This window comes from Anomalospiza imberbis, chromosome 19 (genome assembly GCF_031753505.1).
Source record: "Anomalospiza imberbis isolate Cuckoo-Finch-1a 21T00152 chromosome 19, ASM3175350v1, whole genome shotgun sequence".
In the NCBI taxonomy this organism is placed as follows: Eukaryota; Metazoa; Chordata; class Aves; order Passeriformes; family Viduidae; genus Anomalospiza; species Anomalospiza imberbis.
In genome coordinates, this window is record NC_089699.1 from 9,278,674 (window position 1) to 9,286,265 (window position 7,592).

The following is a 7,592-nucleotide window of genomic DNA, read 5'->3' on the forward strand; positions in this document are numbered from 1 at the left end:
GAATTACCTCAGTTCCTTTGAGGAGTTTGCCCACCAGTTCAGTACTGCACCAAAGGGGTTATCAGGCGATATCAGGTTTCAGAAGACTTAAGTGCAACTTCATTAAGTGTCTTTGAAAAAAGGTTTGTTCATCTGGAGCAAGAACAGCTCAGTCGGGGAGCCTGTGGCTCACCTAAAAACACCCCCCAGCACAGCACTGAGCTCTGTGGATCATCGAGAAGAGAAGAGAAGAGAAGAGAAGAGAAGAGAAGAGAAGAGAAGAGAAGAGAAGAGAAGAGAAGAGAAGAGAAGAGAAGAGAAGAGAAGAGAAGAAGGAGCACCTGTGGCAAAGGAAGTGCTGTGATAAGATCTGATTCAGAGAAATTCAGGACTGCTGTAGTGCACTGGTTTAATACCAGTCAAGTAGATAATTTCACTTATTGCTCGCTCTTCCAGAAGTACCATGCCGAGGTGCTCAGAGGGCCCAGCTGCAGTCAGATCAGAGCATCTCCCTACTCTACCTGGATTTCTTCCTAATTCAGTAGAACTGAGCACTCTTTCTGTGTAGGCACAAGTAGATTCATGCCAGCATGTGAGTCCCATGTGCTGTGGGTTTGTCAGCCAGAGGCTGGGCACGGTCCCTGCCCCTCCAGATCAGCTCCAGGCATTGTCCCAGACCTACCTTGATTCAGCTGTCTTAACATGGTGGGGTCTGGTTTGCCTTCAGTCTTTTCCTGGCACATGCAAATCCAGGCTACCTGGATATATAAATCAAGTTCATTGTAATGCTAGCTGAACACCGTATAAAGGTATGTTAATTAAGAACGAATAATAAGATTTCAAATTCCCCTAAGTTGTAAATAACGACCAAGTGCTCAAGCAAAGCATCCCTCGTTCTAAATGGGTCCTTACTTCTAAGTCTTCTGCATCCACAAAACAGGGTTAAGTCAACACTGAGATAAATGGATGAAAAAAAGCTAAGTACTCCTCAGGAAGATGGACATCTGTTTTACCATCTCTTCCTATTCCCTTCACAGCAATTCATATCATCATCCTGTGAAACAATCTGAATAAGTCTCTGGAACTCAAGACATTTCTTTTGAGATCCTCTGACTCGCTGATTTTTCTGTCTTTCTGTGTCTGCAGTGAATCTTGCTGAACAGGTTGAACCAAAATGATCTTCTTGCAAACATTCTGCAAATAGATCAATGCCATATTCTGTATCAAACACCCTACCTGGAGCCCGTTTAATAAATGGATGTCTTTGCTATGAAATTACAAACCAGAACTTCATGTGGCATCATACCCATATAGATTTGAAATCATTTCACTCTCAGCAGAGTTCTCAGCATTGCAATAAGAGCAATATAAATAGCCACAGTCTCTGAGCATTGCAAAGGACAGGGATTAAGGTCAGGAGCCACACTGCAGTGGTTGGCCTTTGAAGACTGTCTGGAGCAGACTATGGAAGGTGCAGGGTACCTGGGGCTCCCATTCAACTGTAATGGGGTTGTGGATGCCTTGTACTTCTTGATAATCACTCTGGAGGGATTTCAACAAGAAACAGATGTGTGGAAACCTGCAAGATACTTTTGAATAACAGAAACTCTCTTGCACAGAGGACAAGGCTGGTTCAAGACCACAGCACCTGCTCCGTCAAGGAGCAAAGTTCCCTCCTTGCTCCATGTTGTCCCAGTGGAGCACAGCTTCCCACCAGTTCACCTGCTCAAAGGAAACCCCATACCACAGGGGTTTGCTGGGTAAACAACAAAAACAGAGAAAGAGAAAAAGCAATGAAAGAAATAGAGAAAGAGCTGCAATGAGTGCTCCTCACTTCATGTCACTCGCCCCGAGAAGGTGTTTGGGTATTTGGTATTTTTAAAGCTGACAGAGAGAGCAGGTTAAATTAGGTACAAAGAAGAAGTTCTTCCTGGTGAGGCTGGTGATGTCCTGGCATGGATTGCCCAGAGAAGCTCTGGCTGCCCCATCCCTGGAAGTATCCCAGGCCAGCTTGGAGCAACCTGGTCTGGTGGGAGGCGTCCCTGCCCATGGCAGGGGGTTGGAACCGGATGAGTGTTAAGGTCCCTCCCAGCCCTAGCCATTTTATGAGTCTGTTTGGGAGAGTGACACATGTAAGATGCTGAAATACATTCAGGTACCTCAGAGAGTCATCTGAATTGTGCTAGAGATATACAGCTCAGTCAGAGCTAGAGGAAACCATGAAGGCTGAGAGCGACCCTGTTGGGTCAGATGGCTGCTCACTTTCTCAGGCTGAGTTACGCTCACTCCAGAGCCAGAACCCGCATGGCCGGGGGAGGCTCTGGACAACAAACCTGGCATCAGATAGGCTGTGGGGTGGGTCACCCTCCTTCTGAGAAGGGACCCTGTCACCTTCATTGGTCTTATCTGGAAATTGCTCTGAAAAGAAGCAATTTGTGAGCCTGAACAAAAACACCGGGGAGCACTCAGCAGTGAATTCTTTTACATACTGCCTTTTTATTTTGTATGATTTCCGAGGTTTCTGGCAAAAACATTTCCTCTGACTGTTTTCCTTCTAGAAACAGCCTTCTTCCAGACAGGGCTACTCTGCCACTATTTAGCTGGGTAGACACAGGGCTATTTAAAACACAGAGCTGGAACATTAGCAAAGCACTTGTCTCATTCCAAGACAAGCAGGGAAGGGGAGAGTGCAACCTTACTCGTCCCTGGGAGGTTTGTGCCTGCATCATGCCGATTTGTTCTGAATTTAAGGCTTCTGGGGATGAAGTCTGTGGCAAAATCTGACAAGATTTTTTAGAAGCTGCTAGTTCACAGCCTTGAGTATTTATGATTTTTGGCTGCCAGGTCTCACATACGTTGCGGTCAGCAGTTTAATTCTTTACCAGGCTCTGTACAGTACCGTTCAAGCAGCAACCATCAAATCTGACGTTTTGATAATGCAAGGGTAATTGGGTAATTTTTTTTTTCTTTCCCTCCCACCAGCTCCAACCCCCTATTCTGCTGGGACATGCAGAGTCATAGCTCTGCTGGCTTGGCTTCCTGCCACCTCACTGCTCCTTTAAAACCCCATACCTCCCATTGAAGGAACTCAGTGTCCTGTTCACCAGGAGGACGTCAATGTTTCTATGGAAACTCTTCCCAAAGATTCTTGCTCCGCGCTGCCGCTGCTGCGTATTGTGTGACTGGCTTTGTACACTGCAATTCATTATCCAGGCTGTGACGAAAAGGGAGCAGCTTTCTGCCCAACAGGAAAAAGCATTAAAGCAAAAAAAAAAGACCCAAAACACTAACACCCCTGCTCCACAACCTTAATATTAATTAAATAAGCCACTAAAACCAAAGGTGCTTAAATTGTTTGGCATTTGAGCTATGAATGGAATCTTCTCGCCTATGCTCCTTGCAGTGAAAAATACCCTTTCCTGAATAATTAATTTAGCTGAAGAAGCTTATAAATTCTTTTAAGGTCCTTTTTCCTTCCAAATAATGAGAAGAAAATTTTCCACCCCTCGCAATTACAATCCCGATGATGGATGAGTATCACGTAGGTAACAAATGTGCCTGAGCAGGAACCCTGTGCATGAATTGTGTGGAGAGCAGGGGAGGCTCAAACCTAGGCTCAGATTTTGCATTTGAATTAACATTTGCAAAAGGGATGCAGAATTAATAGGCTGAAGGAAAACTCACATTAATTTCTCATTTGCCTCAATAACAGGAAATATCTGGGACCAGCGGAGAACGTGATGACAATGTTTACGGACATGTCCCTTACTAATGGTGTCCAAAGGTGGCCAGATTACTCACCCCTCTGCAGATGAGTTCCAGGTGTTACACACTTGACAGGTAAAGCAGTCTAGATTTTGTTCCCACCTCTATCACATATTTGCTGTTATTTTGTATTCAGACACCACTGTTAACTTTGAAAATCTGAATTTCTAGGTGGTGCTCTGAAGAAACCTTGAACCTGATTTTCTTGACTTCCGTTGTATCACTGATGGGCTCTTGGCACCTCAAGCAATCAGATTTCAGGTGTCCCAAAGCATGTACCTCAAACCCAAGGTAATCAACTTGTGACACTTGCAGAAAGACAACTCCTTAATGCAGCAGAACTTTGAGCTCTGAAGGAAAACATTACACTCATCTACTATGCTGGGAACCAGCACTGAGTAAAAACCTGAGTAAAGATGAGGATGAGAGGAGACAAGTATTTTATTTTTAAACCTTATGAATTTCTTAGTAGTTCTGCTTTGGTGCTTTCCTAGAGAGGAAGGCAGGGTTGGGAAGATCAGATTTTCAAACTTGGCTCCCTCCCTCATACCACACTAAAGACTTGTATTACCTTTAATTGATGTTTCTGAGTGCATCCTCATTGATTTACTCCAGCTGTGCTCTTTATGCAGGGAACATTCTATTCTCAGAGCATAATCTAGACCCATATGAACAATATAGATGTTTCCTGATAACATAATTTAGAAAGAGGAGATGTAATTGCTGCCTGTGCTGAATGCACAGCATCTCTCTGCCTGCCAGAGCACTGCAAACTCATGACCCCTTTTGGAATCCAACAGGGAGAAAAGTCCCAAATCCTTCAATGTGGTTCTCATTTTGTCATTTCCATCTTATTAAATATGCTGGTCCTTGTGCCTTTGATTTTAACTTCCTAAGGATAGCTTATGCTGAAATTATTTAGAAGGCTCTTAGAAGCTTTTAGATGAAATTCTGGGATCATTCCTGCAGAAATGTGTCTGTATGTGGGGCACAGGACAGCAGCAACTTGGGCATCTTCTGCGGAAAAATGGGGAGGGGACCCAGAAAGTTCTTCCTCCAGTAGCTTGTAATTATAAGAAGAGCAACAAAGCAGGTTCTTGTTAAGGACTTCCCTTAAATACTTGAAGAGGAGGTTGGAACTCATCTGACCTGCTCCAAAACCAGTTGGCTTGGCTATGCATAGTCCAATTGCTGTGATTTAAAATGAGTAGCTGGAGTGCTTTTGTCTTCTAAATCATCCCACAAGCACTGTGCTTCACTGTCTTCTCTCTGATGGAAGGATATCCAGGGTGAGACATTACAATTCAAATTTTCATCTCTAGGGTCAAATTTGTCTCAGTTCAATAACACCTGGAAAGCACTGCCATGCAGTGGGGTTTGATGTGAAATAAGCATAGGTCCCTCCACAGCACGGTCAATCGAGATCCACAGCACAGAAAAATCACCACTGTGACTGCTCTCTGTATCAGCTGCCTCAGGAAAATATAAAATAAAATTATCAATAAATAAAAATCAATGACTGAATTGGCCCTGGAGACTGAGTTACTCTCCTCCTATTTAGAGAGTGGTCCCTCCTGAACAGTTTTCCACATTGCAAAGCTACCACATAATGGAGCAATTCAGTTCCACTGACAGCCCTGGCTAAAATAGTCCTAGAGGAAGATAGGGAAGGTGTAGATCACTGCTGAGGTGCTGGGAAGGGCTGGCAGTGAGAACCATGCTAACACTAAGAGTTTTTCAAATTACTTCAGCAAGACCAGACAGTTTGCAAGCCTGATGCAACGGTTCAGAGAGAAGCTGTTTTGTATTTTGGATTCATGCTAATTGGATATCAGCTTCTCCCTGTGTTCTGCAGCAGCAGCTTCCCTGTTGACAACCATGGTTAATGGTCAGGTACAGTTTGGCTCTGGGATCCCTTGCCAGAGAAGAGGGCCCAACTCTCCAGCCTGTTTCTTTCCTGGGATCTGACAGAGCCTGAATTTAGTTTTCCCTGTGATCCTGGCTAAAGTCCCATTACACATAAAAATCAAATAATGCTTTAAACTCTTTAAGCATGGCCCTCAATAGGCCTTAAGAACAAGAAATACCCATTATACTTGCTTCTCATTATCTGAATTGGACATGAGGGGAGCAGGAGTTGAGTTCAGGAACCATTGGGATTAAGAACAAGGAGACCTTTATGGAAAATAACAGCAAAAAACCACGTTGTGAGGGAGCGGAAAACACAATCAAAGAGGGACCAGTTGACGAAAATGATGCTAAATATCACTGGTATTTAGCATTAATATTTTTGTCTTTGTCTTGCTATGCATCCTCCCAAATCTCATGTCTGGTGGGAGTGGACAACCCAGAGGGTTTGGTTTATAACCAGTTCAGGTTAATTCTGCAGAATGAACATGGGTGAGACTAAACCATATAGTTCGTGACATAACAAGATCACTCTATTTATGATAAGAAGCCAAACTGAAGTTCAATTTCTTCCAAAAAGCACCATTTCTAAAGCAGAAGAGCAGCCAAATCAATGACTGAGAGGAACTAGAGGTGAAAGTTGAGAAAAAGAGATATAAATACACTTGCTTTTAAACATTTAATTTCAAGTCACAGGAAAACCATTCAGTGTGTCCTGGGGTTTCTTCAAACAGGGAAAGAAGACCAAAATACTAATCTCTGCTGATTTCCCTGTGCAGCAGCAAAAATGAGCGTGGCTGAGAAGACTGACCTGTGAGCAAAGATTGAGAGCAGCAAAATTTGTATAGCTTGGCTAAGCAGCAACCCTGAGGGACACACTGGCAGAGTGCAAAACCAGAGAAAATGGAGTATTATTTGGAAAGACAACAATATCAGGGGATGAAAACTAAAGAAAGATCAGGCAGAATGGTAAAGTCTCTAAGATTCTGGCCTGTATTTTAAAGAATGAAAGCCAGAACACTCCAAGCATACAAGGACAAGGATGAACTAGACACTGGTGTGAGGATCTTTGGAGGTGACTAGTGACTTTAAGCACTTCTATTCCTGAGTTTCCAAAGAAAAACACCTTTAGAAATGGGACAGTTTAGCTTATACTATAAATCATTTCTTCTTAAGCTCAGCACCCAGCAGCTGCCAATCAGTTCTTAAAATCTTGAGTGAAAAATAAACCACAAGGAACAATCCTGTGCTCCAAGAAAATGGACAAGCTAATCTAATATATCTTTGTCATCTGTGGTTTCCATGACAGTTGCATAATCAGACATTTATGTAAGTAGAGGTTTCCTCCTTAAATAGCAGCCCATGATCTCATCTGCACCTACGGCATAACCCATTTGGATGGAAATGATGTGCCAGTCATGTGTACAACCAATTTTTTAATGCTTCTCTCTTATTTTTGTTTCTTTATTGTGGAAGAACATATTTTATTTTTTTTATCCTTTATTGTTGAGCCTGCAGAGTACCACTCACACATGCTAACTCTTCTTGTTGTGGTCTTCTTGTGGTCCAGAAATAACCACAATCCCCAGGTCCAATTAATGTCAGGGCTCCCACTTGCTCAGCAATTCAGTGTGAAAAGTGATGGTGTATAGACAAATCCCAGTGCAGCACCAAAGCCTTGTGATGGTGTATCCACAAACCCCAGTGCAGCCTCCTAGAAACACAGAAGGGTTTGGATTGGAATGGACCTTGAAGACCATCTAGTTCCAAACCCAAGGGTAGAGATACCTTCCATCAGACCAGGTTCCTCAGAGTCATCTCCAACCTGGCTTGGAACATTTCCAGGGATGGAGCAGCCACAGCTCCTCTGGGTAACCTGTGCCAGGGCCCCACCACCCTCAAAGGAGCAAATTTCTTTCTGGTATCTAAACCAAACCTTC

At 43.4% G+C, this 7,592-nt stretch overlaps 1 long non-coding RNA gene across 2 annotated transcripts; it reads left to right on the forward strand.

Moving 5' to 3' along the window:
* The first annotated feature begins 2,730 nt into the window (after positions 1-2,730).
* Positions 2,731-5,279, forward strand: LOC137485227 (uncharacterized). 2 transcript variants are annotated; one of them, XR_011005225.1, is made up of 3 exons: positions 2,731-3,520; positions 3,692-3,801; positions 3,916-5,279. It is a non-coding gene; the product is annotated as an uncharacterized lncRNA (long non-coding RNA). The 2 variants fall into 2 exon arrangements; XR_011005224.1 differs by lacking the exon at positions 2,731-3,520 and having other exon boundaries at positions 3,528-3,801.
* The last annotated feature ends 2,313 nt before the right edge of the window (positions 5,280-7,592 follow it).